Source organism: Amblyomma americanum, chromosome 11, assembly GCF_052857255.1.
Source record: "Amblyomma americanum isolate KBUSLIRL-KWMA chromosome 11, ASM5285725v1, whole genome shotgun sequence".
Lineage (NCBI taxonomy): Eukaryota > Metazoa > Arthropoda > Arachnida > Ixodida > Ixodidae > Amblyomma > Amblyomma americanum.
Genome location: NC_135507.1, coordinates 70,132,711 through 70,142,569, shown reverse-complemented (window position 1 = coordinate 70,142,569; position 9,859 = coordinate 70,132,711). Strand labels below are relative to the sequence as shown.

General features: G+C 44.6%; 1 long non-coding RNA gene across 1 annotated transcript; it reads left to right on the top strand.

Annotated features, from left to right (window-relative positions):
- The first annotated feature begins 312 nt into the window (after window positions 1–312).
- Window positions 313–9,633, top strand: LOC144111512 (uncharacterized). The gene is made up of 3 exons (XR_013310071.1): window positions 313–381; window positions 1,869–1,920; window positions 9,456–9,633. It is a non-coding gene; the product is annotated as an uncharacterized LOC144111512 (long non-coding RNA).
- The last annotated feature ends 226 nt before the right edge of the window (window positions 9,634–9,859 follow it).

Genomic DNA, 9,859 nt, shown 5'->3' with positions numbered 1-9,859 from the left:
GCGCTTTGAACTCTAACGATAGTGTGCAGCTCCCGCTTCACAATAAATTTCAATACACAGAACTGCGATATGTAACTGCTGACTGATCCGAAAGCGACGGCATGTATATTGCTTTTTTGTATTGGCATTACTAGGAGAAGGGCATGGATATACATAAAGGCCACGCAGGGAAATATATCTGATTTGAAAATATTTATAAATTCAATATGGCTGTTTTGCTGCTTTTGCCGGGAGGATTTTCATTCCTATAAAAGCACCCGCTAGGTTCAATGGTCCACGGACTTTCGAAGCGCCAAGCGGTGCTTTGCTTTACGGTTCGGACAATATGAATTGTCGCCCACTTTGCTTCAGTAGGCTGGCAATCTGCCTGCTTTCTGTATTGTAAGTATGAGGCTACAAAATATAAGTGTCACTCTCTAGTTTCATGTATGTATATGTGCAATGATTACTTTGGAAATGATAAAGGTAGGTTCGTGCTGTGGGACTTGCCGAAACAATAGAATGCCTTTTGAAGCCGAAAGTCAGAGAATTTACATATATTCATTTCAGCACCATCAGTGAGTAAAGGGAACTATTAGCTTTAAATAAGGTGTCAGTGCTATACACGTAAAGTTTCTGCCGAGTAGTCGTGTTATGCACTGCATTGTAAGCCACCACTCACTGTCACTGCTATGGTATAGAGGATTGCTTCTGCAGAAATAAGTGTGCACAGACGAGCGATAACTTAAATACCAGTAGTTTGAAAAATATCCTTAAGCTGCTCTCTAATCTAACTTTAACTGTCGGCTGCAGACCAGTCGACGCGTCTACAAAATTGTGACGCCGACAGGCGCTGTCTCGTAAGCTTACCGAAAAATAGGTCGGAGCTTACATTACACCCTTAAAAAGGCAGTTCTCCTGCCCGCAGAATTAAAATAAATTATCCGATCCATTATAGTTGAGAATTTATAAGACAACGTTTTTTTTGGCGGAGGGAGGGAGGGGTAAAGTAAAACTCGCGTCAAGACCGTAATGCACGCAGTCATTATAGATTTGGGCACCCAAACAGCCTTTTGATGCTTGTCCTACCATGTGGAGGAGCAAAGCTCCCGGCCAGTCTACCGTTAAAGGCGGCTGTCTCAGAAGACTGCAACTCTGGAAAGCTGAAGACGTTAAACACTTTGCGTTATATTACAACACATTAGCTACAGCAGTACTTTACGTCCGGTAGTCCGTAGTTGAGGAGTTGTTACGTGTGAAGACAGACATCAACACGTATAAGAGTTTTAGAGAACCTATGCATACAACTGAGCCGCGACGATAGTCCGTATCTCGGTGGGTCGGAAACAAAAAGAAAATGAAATTGCGCTTCTGCAACAACTAAACACATGTCGTGTTTCTGGGCAGTGTATTATTCAAGAAGCTATTGTATCCGTGGCTTTGACTAGACAAGGTGGGTTGCCTGTACTCTTGGGCTACTTGTATTCCCTATAAATAATTTGACCGAAACCTGTGCATGCCACTTACTCTGCTGTAAGTGGGTATTTAAGAATAGCATGTAAGGTATTTGCCCGAAGTAACTAGGCCACAAGGTTTGCTCCTCTCAGTTCCAATAGTGGAGCCCTTACGGCACGCCAAACAACTTGATTTTCTCCAAAGATGAGCGCACTGGTCCGGCTTAAGTTATAAGCATTTAGAGCTAAGGGGGTGCATAAATTAATAAATACATTGCTAAGAAACAAGCGCCCTTGCTTGGTTACTTTTGGAGAATACAGCTCAAACTGCAACTGAAATTTTATAGATGACGATAAAAATTGTAGCAAGACATCACTTTTGTTTGATAATAAGCGAAACTTTTTCACTAAAAAGATTTTATTTCCATCATGCAGAGTAACATCGTGGGAGTTTGGCTGCGTCAATGGCGAGACTTGTCCAGCTATGGTAAGTATAGAGGATGCGTACAAATAACTACAAAGCTTGCATAATACAGGGCGTCTGATACCGCTGAATAGGGGCGTCGTTGTTTTGACAGCACTTTGTTAAATAATATCGTGCCTGCTATTTTTGCTGGATTATGAATGTATCAGATAGTTCGTTTAGTAAAGATACCACTTATTTCTACACCTCTCGGGCGTTAAAGAGACGCTCTTAAAAAGATTGATGGATGTCTAAGGCCTTTTGTTTGAGGCCTCCTCCTGCCGTTCTATGCCTCAATGATTTCAGTGCATACCGACTTGACTGGAGCATTGTTAGCGGGTCTTCCCCATTCAGAAGGACAGAAGGCGGGTTTCTTTATTTGCTCGTCCGCCAAAAGATACATATGTCGTCCCATGGTTTGAAAATGTCACTGCGGAGAATGGGCCGTCTAATCTGCGAAGTTCATAACCCCGAAAGCGAGCTGATTCAAATATAATATTTGTATTTCAAGTTAACATAAAGCGTTAGCGCTCTTGCATATCTGGTGTAGTCAGTATTAAGGAACAAGTGAAGGCGGATTGAGTTGAACCGAAGAACGATGCATACTGCAGAGCAATAATGAAGTATGGTGCAATTAACTCATGGATTAAGCGTTAGACTTGAACAAAAGTAACAGCAGTCACTTTTGCCTTCGAGAGGCGTCTTGTTTTGCTGAGGTTAGAGGTGATGTAAACTTATCACATAAAGATATTGCTGAAAACTAAAGCAGTGGAGAATAGGATACGTTTTTCTTTAATCTCAATTTTCTAACCTTGAAGCGCAAGGAAGCTGAACGCGTGGATAAAGATTTCATTGATAAGGAACAGCGATAAAAATAAAGAAACGTTTTTTGTGAAATTGTAGGCAATCCGGTGGAGAATGAAAAATTGGTTTTCGAGGAAAGGAAATGGCGCGGTATCTGTGTCACATATCTCGGCGGATACCCGAACCGCACCGTAGGTGCAATGATAAAGGAGGGAGTGAAAGAAGAAAGAAAGAGGTACCGTAGTGGAGGTCTCTGGATTAATATTGACCGCCTGGGGATATGTAACGCGCTCTGACATCGCACAGCACACGGGCCAGCAGCCTCCATCGAAACGAGGGTGCCCGAGTCGGGTTTGATCTCAGGTACTCCGACTCAGTAGACGAGAACTGGCTTTTCGGAAATGCCCACACCACCGCTCTTTGATCGGACTCATTTCCCATCAGCAGGTTTTCGCATAACCTCAGCGGGAAACTATTGTCGTGGCCCGTCTGACCATTAAGATTTCCCGGGGTTCTACTACACTTCTGCTATACGACCTAAAAGGAAACCCGATGTCCCACATATACTATCTTGTAAGGATTGCATCTGGGGGTGGTAGAATGGTTTAGTTCTTACTACTAACAGTTCCGTCGCGATGTTCACGCCTGCGCTCTGCTCTTGGCTATAATGTTTTTTATTGTTTTCAATGTCTTAGCCCATTTTGAGCAGCCCTTGTGTACAAAAAGTTCTAGCCCCAGCAGGCGCCTAAAGGTTTGTGCTGGTGAGAAAACATTTAGGTTAAAAATCAGTACTTGCACCGATGCCATAAAACAGAATTTACGTCAAACACACTGCATCAACATAAAATCCACACTATGTTCCACATAGTGCTCTAAAATGGTAATAGGTCGTATCCCCATCATCAGATATAATACGCGTATCTAATACATATTTCGAACACACAAAATATGGACAGACGACTCAGCCAGTCAATCCGAATCAATGCGACTTTACATATACATGTGCCATAGCTGTTTCAGGAGGAGGATATCCCTTAGAAATTAAAAGTAAATAATAGCAGATTGAAAGAACGAAAAGTTGGAACTTATAAGTGAGATAATCTGTGTGCCTAAAGTAGTCGAGCTAGAGTATTCATATCTCGCTCGTTAAGGCAGCTACTGTTTGTCAAAGCGCTGCCCTCCATCTATACGCACTAAGCAACGGTCCGGTTAAATTGGTGTAGATGCCACACTCAAATACTATAATCGCCGTTGAAATAAAAAAAAACGCTTACTTTTTCAGTTAACTTTTCTGTCTCATTTCGAAACCAGCTAAGCAATAAATACATGCGGAACTTGGATGTTTTTAACTCAAAATATCGAACGCTTGTCGTTTTGGCTGTAATATGTCACCTCTAGGAATTCCAACTTAAAGACGCCATTTTGAAGTAAATACAGGCAACAAAAGATGGACAGAACTTGAAACTTTGAGCCTAATAGACAGTCAATCATTGCGGCAGGTAACCAGAGACAAATCTGTGTATGGTTCGGTAAAGAGCCATTCAATAAAAAAGTACCACTTTGCCCACGCAATGCCTCACGACATCGAGCATACCGTAATCTTCGAAGAACACTAAAGACATCCTTATTTATGTAAAAGAGGTCGTCGAGTACCTAAAAAAACTGCAGAACCATCATCTTACTCCGCTGCCAAGAAGGTAGAAAGCCATAAAAAATAAAGGAACAACGTTTGAGCATGTAAATAACGAGTGCCCTATTATCAGTGTTTCTGTTGGCGTACGTCATAAAGAGTTCTTTTTGCACTTTAGTAGAGAAAAAACCTAAAACCTGTTTTTTTGCAGGCTTCTTGTTCCCTTTATACGGATGGCAACTGTAATCACTATGGTAATCAGTAATTGGAATAAAGCAGTATGAACTTTGATGCCGAATGACTCAGGGAGCCTTCAAAGCACTAGACAGATGCGTGCTCTTTAAAGAAAAGCCTCCGTTTAGCCTCCCCAAAACATGAGAAAGCATTAAACTCAGTGGCAACCTTTCGCACGTGTGTACATATTGAGGAGCAAGTACAGAGAAGAAACGGGAGCACAGATACTGCAAAATATCGGGAGCGGCTGCGCAACCCCCCATGTTTCTTACCTATGGAAGTGCCAACATACCGGAGACATTCATGTATTTTTAAAGGCCTAATGAGAAAGCGTGGCTAGCTATGCGGTGTGTTTGTCGCATAAAGCTCCCCCAAAACAACCGCACTGAACGAACGTTTCACAGTTGCCTTGAGGTAGCGTACCCGCCTCACGACCCAATGGGCAGGGGTTCCAATCCTGGCTCGACGATTTTTCCTGTCAGCGTAAATGCTTTTCTTTGTTCAGAGGCACTACATACTGGTGGTGGATTAACGTCACGATAATGTAGACCACTGAGGAGTCATGCAGTGTCACAATCACTATTCTACTTTGTTATCGTTGCTGGGTTTTTCAATTGCCGCCGCTGGGTAATATGCTATTGACGTCACATTGTCGTCGACCAATGAGGAATTTTTTGTGAACCCCGGGTGTTGACCAAATGTCCACTATGAAGCTTGTACGTTAAAATCACAATCAGTTGTGAATCAGACAGAAATAAACGATCTTTCATATATTATTTGCCGTGTGCTTACAAAACCTACTCAGAGAAGTGAATTAGAATGAATGTGTGACTACTCTTTTTGGACAATACGGAGACATATGTGATAGCCTGCCGACATTAATTTGTTCAGTGACTCAGGGGCACGGATGGCAAACCATGGCAAGCAAAGCAGACCGGTTGCAAGTAGCACACAACAGTAGCCGCCGCGGGTCCCACGCGTTAAAGTGGGGGTAGCGATAGCTTTATAGAACCTACGTCGACCCCCTTCAGTTAGCAAGTGGCCCAGTCCAAATTGGGGTTACGCCTGTTGGTTCTACATGGTTCGTATATCAGTGTTGCTGAGGATGTCTCAGACTACATTCATACATTTTGCCCAGCTTAGTTCCTTCTCGGATACTTCAGAGTTGACGAAAAGCCAATGTGGCCTTTATGCTGAAAAAGATATGCTGCTCGATTTAGGCTGCGCACACGAAACTTCTGCGGGTCCGTTATAGGCCGTGGTGGGGCTGGAAAAAGGGCGCCCCTCATGTTCCTCACATGGTTCCTTCTAGGGTACTTGAATACTGGTGAAATATAAATGTGGGCTGTGTGCGACAAAAACCTCGCCAAGCGTAATTTTCACTGCACATGCCAAGCAGGTAAAGTCTCACATTGGCCGTGCCGATGCATGACAGTGGGTGTTCACGCATCGGTCCTTTGTTGGGGTCTTCCGGGCACATGCAAAACAAAACCGAGCGCTATACGATATGCAACGCAGCAAGCCCAAATGGGACTGCGAATGCAAATTCGCAGCCGTGGCCTAGTGGTTTGGGCGCCCGTCTCGGCTGCGGGAGGTAGTCGGTTCGAAACCCACCGCCGGACACCCATCGGTAAAAATGGGTACAAGCGTCCGCCGGCCTGGCGCCCGGCTTTCTTTAGGGTGTCCGCTTGGGTGAAGCTCCGTAAACCCCGCTGCAAACGAAGCCCCAGTGTCGGAAGAGCTCAGTGCCTGCTAAAGGTGGTGTCACGGCCAACGTGGCTCGAACCTTCATCACCTGCAGCCGCGGAACCGCAGACGGTTCTGTAATGGCTACAGCGGCGCAGAGCCCACCGGCGTACATCCATCTTATTACGCGTGAAATTCATCGATTCACTAATTTTTAAGACATGCATATGCACTTACAAATTACTCTTATAGATAACTTTTATATCAGCATCTTTCATCATCATCATCATCATCATCATCAGCCTTACTACACCCTCTGCAGGGCAAAGACCTCTCCCATGTATGTCCAATTAACCCTGTCCTTCTATGAACAAACAAACCAGCATCTTTACTCGGTTGCTAAAAATTACTCAGTTTGTCTCTCATACTGAACTAAATTGTGCAAAATAATGAGACTATGCGCGGGAACAACTGTGCCCCCATAGCAGGATGCACTGTACTACCTGAGATTATCCATACAGCATTATAGTTTGGTACACAAAAAAGCCGTGCTGGCAATGCACAAAAATAAAGTGGGCTGCAAGCGCAAGGTGAGATATAAGATAGTGTAGGCAACCACAATTGCCGATATTGTCCCGTGCTTAGAAGGAAATTATATGTCGGCTGCTTGCGTCCGGCTGACATTTAAAAATAAAAATCGCATTGGGATCCAACTTAATAATCAGCAGTTACTAAAACAGAGACACGGTCCGCGTCGTACTGTATTACTCCGCTCGCAAAATATAGCAGTGAACGAAATCAACTTTTTAATGTTTGACTATATTACTGTGAAGCAAATTACCAAAAATTTGGAACATATTTTTCTTCCGTTTGGTTTCTTGTTCAGATAACAAGAAATGTTTTTTAATGGACAACTTTTTGCCGCGCAGGAATTCTGTGCGGCGGTCCTTAATGTGCGCGGAGCTTCACTGCAGGCTTAAGTTGCATCCGACTATAGGGCATTACTTTATGCGTTGAAGGTACAATTGAAGAATTTGAGGTTGAATTCTGCCCTAAAATATCCACCTTGGTCGCCTGTAACGACCACGTGGCACGCCTGTATTTGCCATTGAGAAACCGCATCTCTCAAACATTGATTTTTTAGGAAACAACCGAGAAGAAACCTTACGTTCGTCCTCAGGGGCTGCCCACATCTCACCAAAAATGGGACCAATAGAGCTGCTGGGCAGGCTACCCACATCAAGCAATGGTGGTCTTATGTAGGAAGCCCCACATGAGCTACCTGCAGCTGTCCCAAATGGGCCGCTTGGGGCGTTTGTCGGCAGCCCACTGGGGGCCGACGAGGACCGGCGTTGCAGAATCAGCATAGGTTCCACCGGGGCTGGCATAGGTTGCCCGCATTAGACCAACAGGAGCCTTACGACATAGCTTGCTTTGTGCAACATGAACTGGCTGTAAGAGTATAATATGAATAAATTGAAAATGTGCTATAATGTCAAAAATGCACGAAATGTTAAGGTAAGTCGGTAAGTTGCGAAGCACTGGTAGTTGTTGGGAAAGAGTCCTACATAGGGCAGGTAGTAACTGCTGACCAGAAATAGACGTGTTAAGTGACTAGAATAATAAGAATAAAGTGGAGCGTATTTGGTGGAAACTATCTGCCAACGAAAGGCCACCTTCCACTTTCCCTGCAAAAGAAAGCATAGAAGAGTTGCGTGTTGCCTATAGTCGCCTATGACGCGAAAACTTCTACGCGAACGAAACGCCTTGGCATCCATTTAAAAGCAGGACAGCTAGCAATCAAAATAAAAATGATTGGCGAAGCATTAAGAGGCAGGAAGCACGCTGAGTGGATATGTGAATTAAAGCGAGATAAAGTTTTGAAGGTTTAAACTTTTATTTTTATTCTTTTAATATAGTTGAAGAAGAAATATGCTGGTGTACAAGGCGAGTAATGTGAACGGAAGATAATGCTCGCTTAGGGGCATGCGAAATGTTCCGTGAAAAGGCAGACGGAGCAGACGGCATATGAGAGCCAGATGGGCGGACTAGATCAGGATGTTTGCATACTAAGGTGATGACAGCTGGCTCTGCGCAATGTAAATTATTCTAGGAATATGGCAGATGCCTTTTTCCTTCGGTGAGTGGTAGTTATAGCGATAGAAGAATGAATGCGGCTAACGGCAGGTATGTAGTTTTCTCAATTTTAGATATATATATTGTGTCAAAATTATAAACGTACTAATGAGCAACAAAACCTTGAAAAGCATTGCACGTGTTTTAAGTATTTTCTACTGTGGGCATTGTTGCGGTGTTGTCGCTGTTACCTGTAAGGTAAAGAGAACGAAAGCTGCAAAAGGTTTGGCAAGAAAAAGCGCGTCGAAGGAAACGCGAAAGGAGCAGGACAGGAAATGACGAAAGGAGGAGGTTCGCATGGCGCAACTGACGCGTCCGGGCGCAAATTCGCTTGCTGGTCCAGTCGCTGGTCTACCCAGGCCACTGCATGAAGTATGTGCGCCAAAGTTGGCGGCTATCACAAAAGGAGAGGCCAGGATGGGTGAAAGAATGTTCGCGGCAAGAAGTGCCTATAGCATGATTCAGTACGCGAAGCTTCTGCGCTGCTCAAAACGAATAATGAATATGAGTAATCACAAGACTTACACTGCAGCTGATACGCTCCCATTCACTCCTTTATTAGGAGTCAAGTGTAAGATGATGAGAGGAAGGGCAAAAGAAGGAGGAGACAAACCAACAGCGGTTCAGAGGGTGACAATGAGAGCAGAAGATAAAAAAGAAGCGAAACTAGATTTGTGGGGTGCAACGGGCGCGGCCTGCGTCAGCCCGGTGATAAAATTCAAATGTTGGACGTGCGGAGGCAGTAAAAGAGCTGCAAGGATGTCACCACATGCTAACAGAGGTCCTTAGGAAGGCATTGCCATGAGCATCACGGAGCACATGCAAGTGGAGCGCTAGTGAACGCATTATACAGAAAACGCCACAGTAGATAACGTTTTCCTGTCACTTTGAGTGTTTCCGTTACAAATACGCCGGTGAACACTTGTAAGCCTTGCGGCATGCGTTAAAAGGTATCGTATAATTTTCACTAACGTAATCCCTACGAACTAAGCATGAAAACCAGGTCTGTTATTTCCAGCTTTCCTTGACCTTATGCTTCTATCTTCTGCCTCTTTCTGCCCTTCTGTAGAGCTGTAATCCAGACGGACCACAAGGTACTTGCAGCGGCGTTTCTTGCGTTTGCGTTCCTAACGAAACGGACCCTACCAAAGGAAGCTGCCGGAGTGCCAGTGATCAAGGAGCACAAAGTTCTTACTTGAAGTTACTTGAAATTTTGGAGCGTGCCATCAATACCCCACCAAGTTCGCCTAGACTCTCACCTGCAAATTCACCCAATGCAAGCCAGCAGGGCGCCGATGGAGGCCCAAGGTGGCCAGATATTTTCCAACTTAATCAAAATCTTCGTCCCATCCGACGACGCAGAGTGAGAAGGTTAGGGGGAGTCTCGCCAAATCTTCTACCATCACCTGGCCGTTCACCGCCTCCAGTGGCACCCCGTGGAGACGCGCGGCGAGGCCCGCTGTCCCCTGGTGT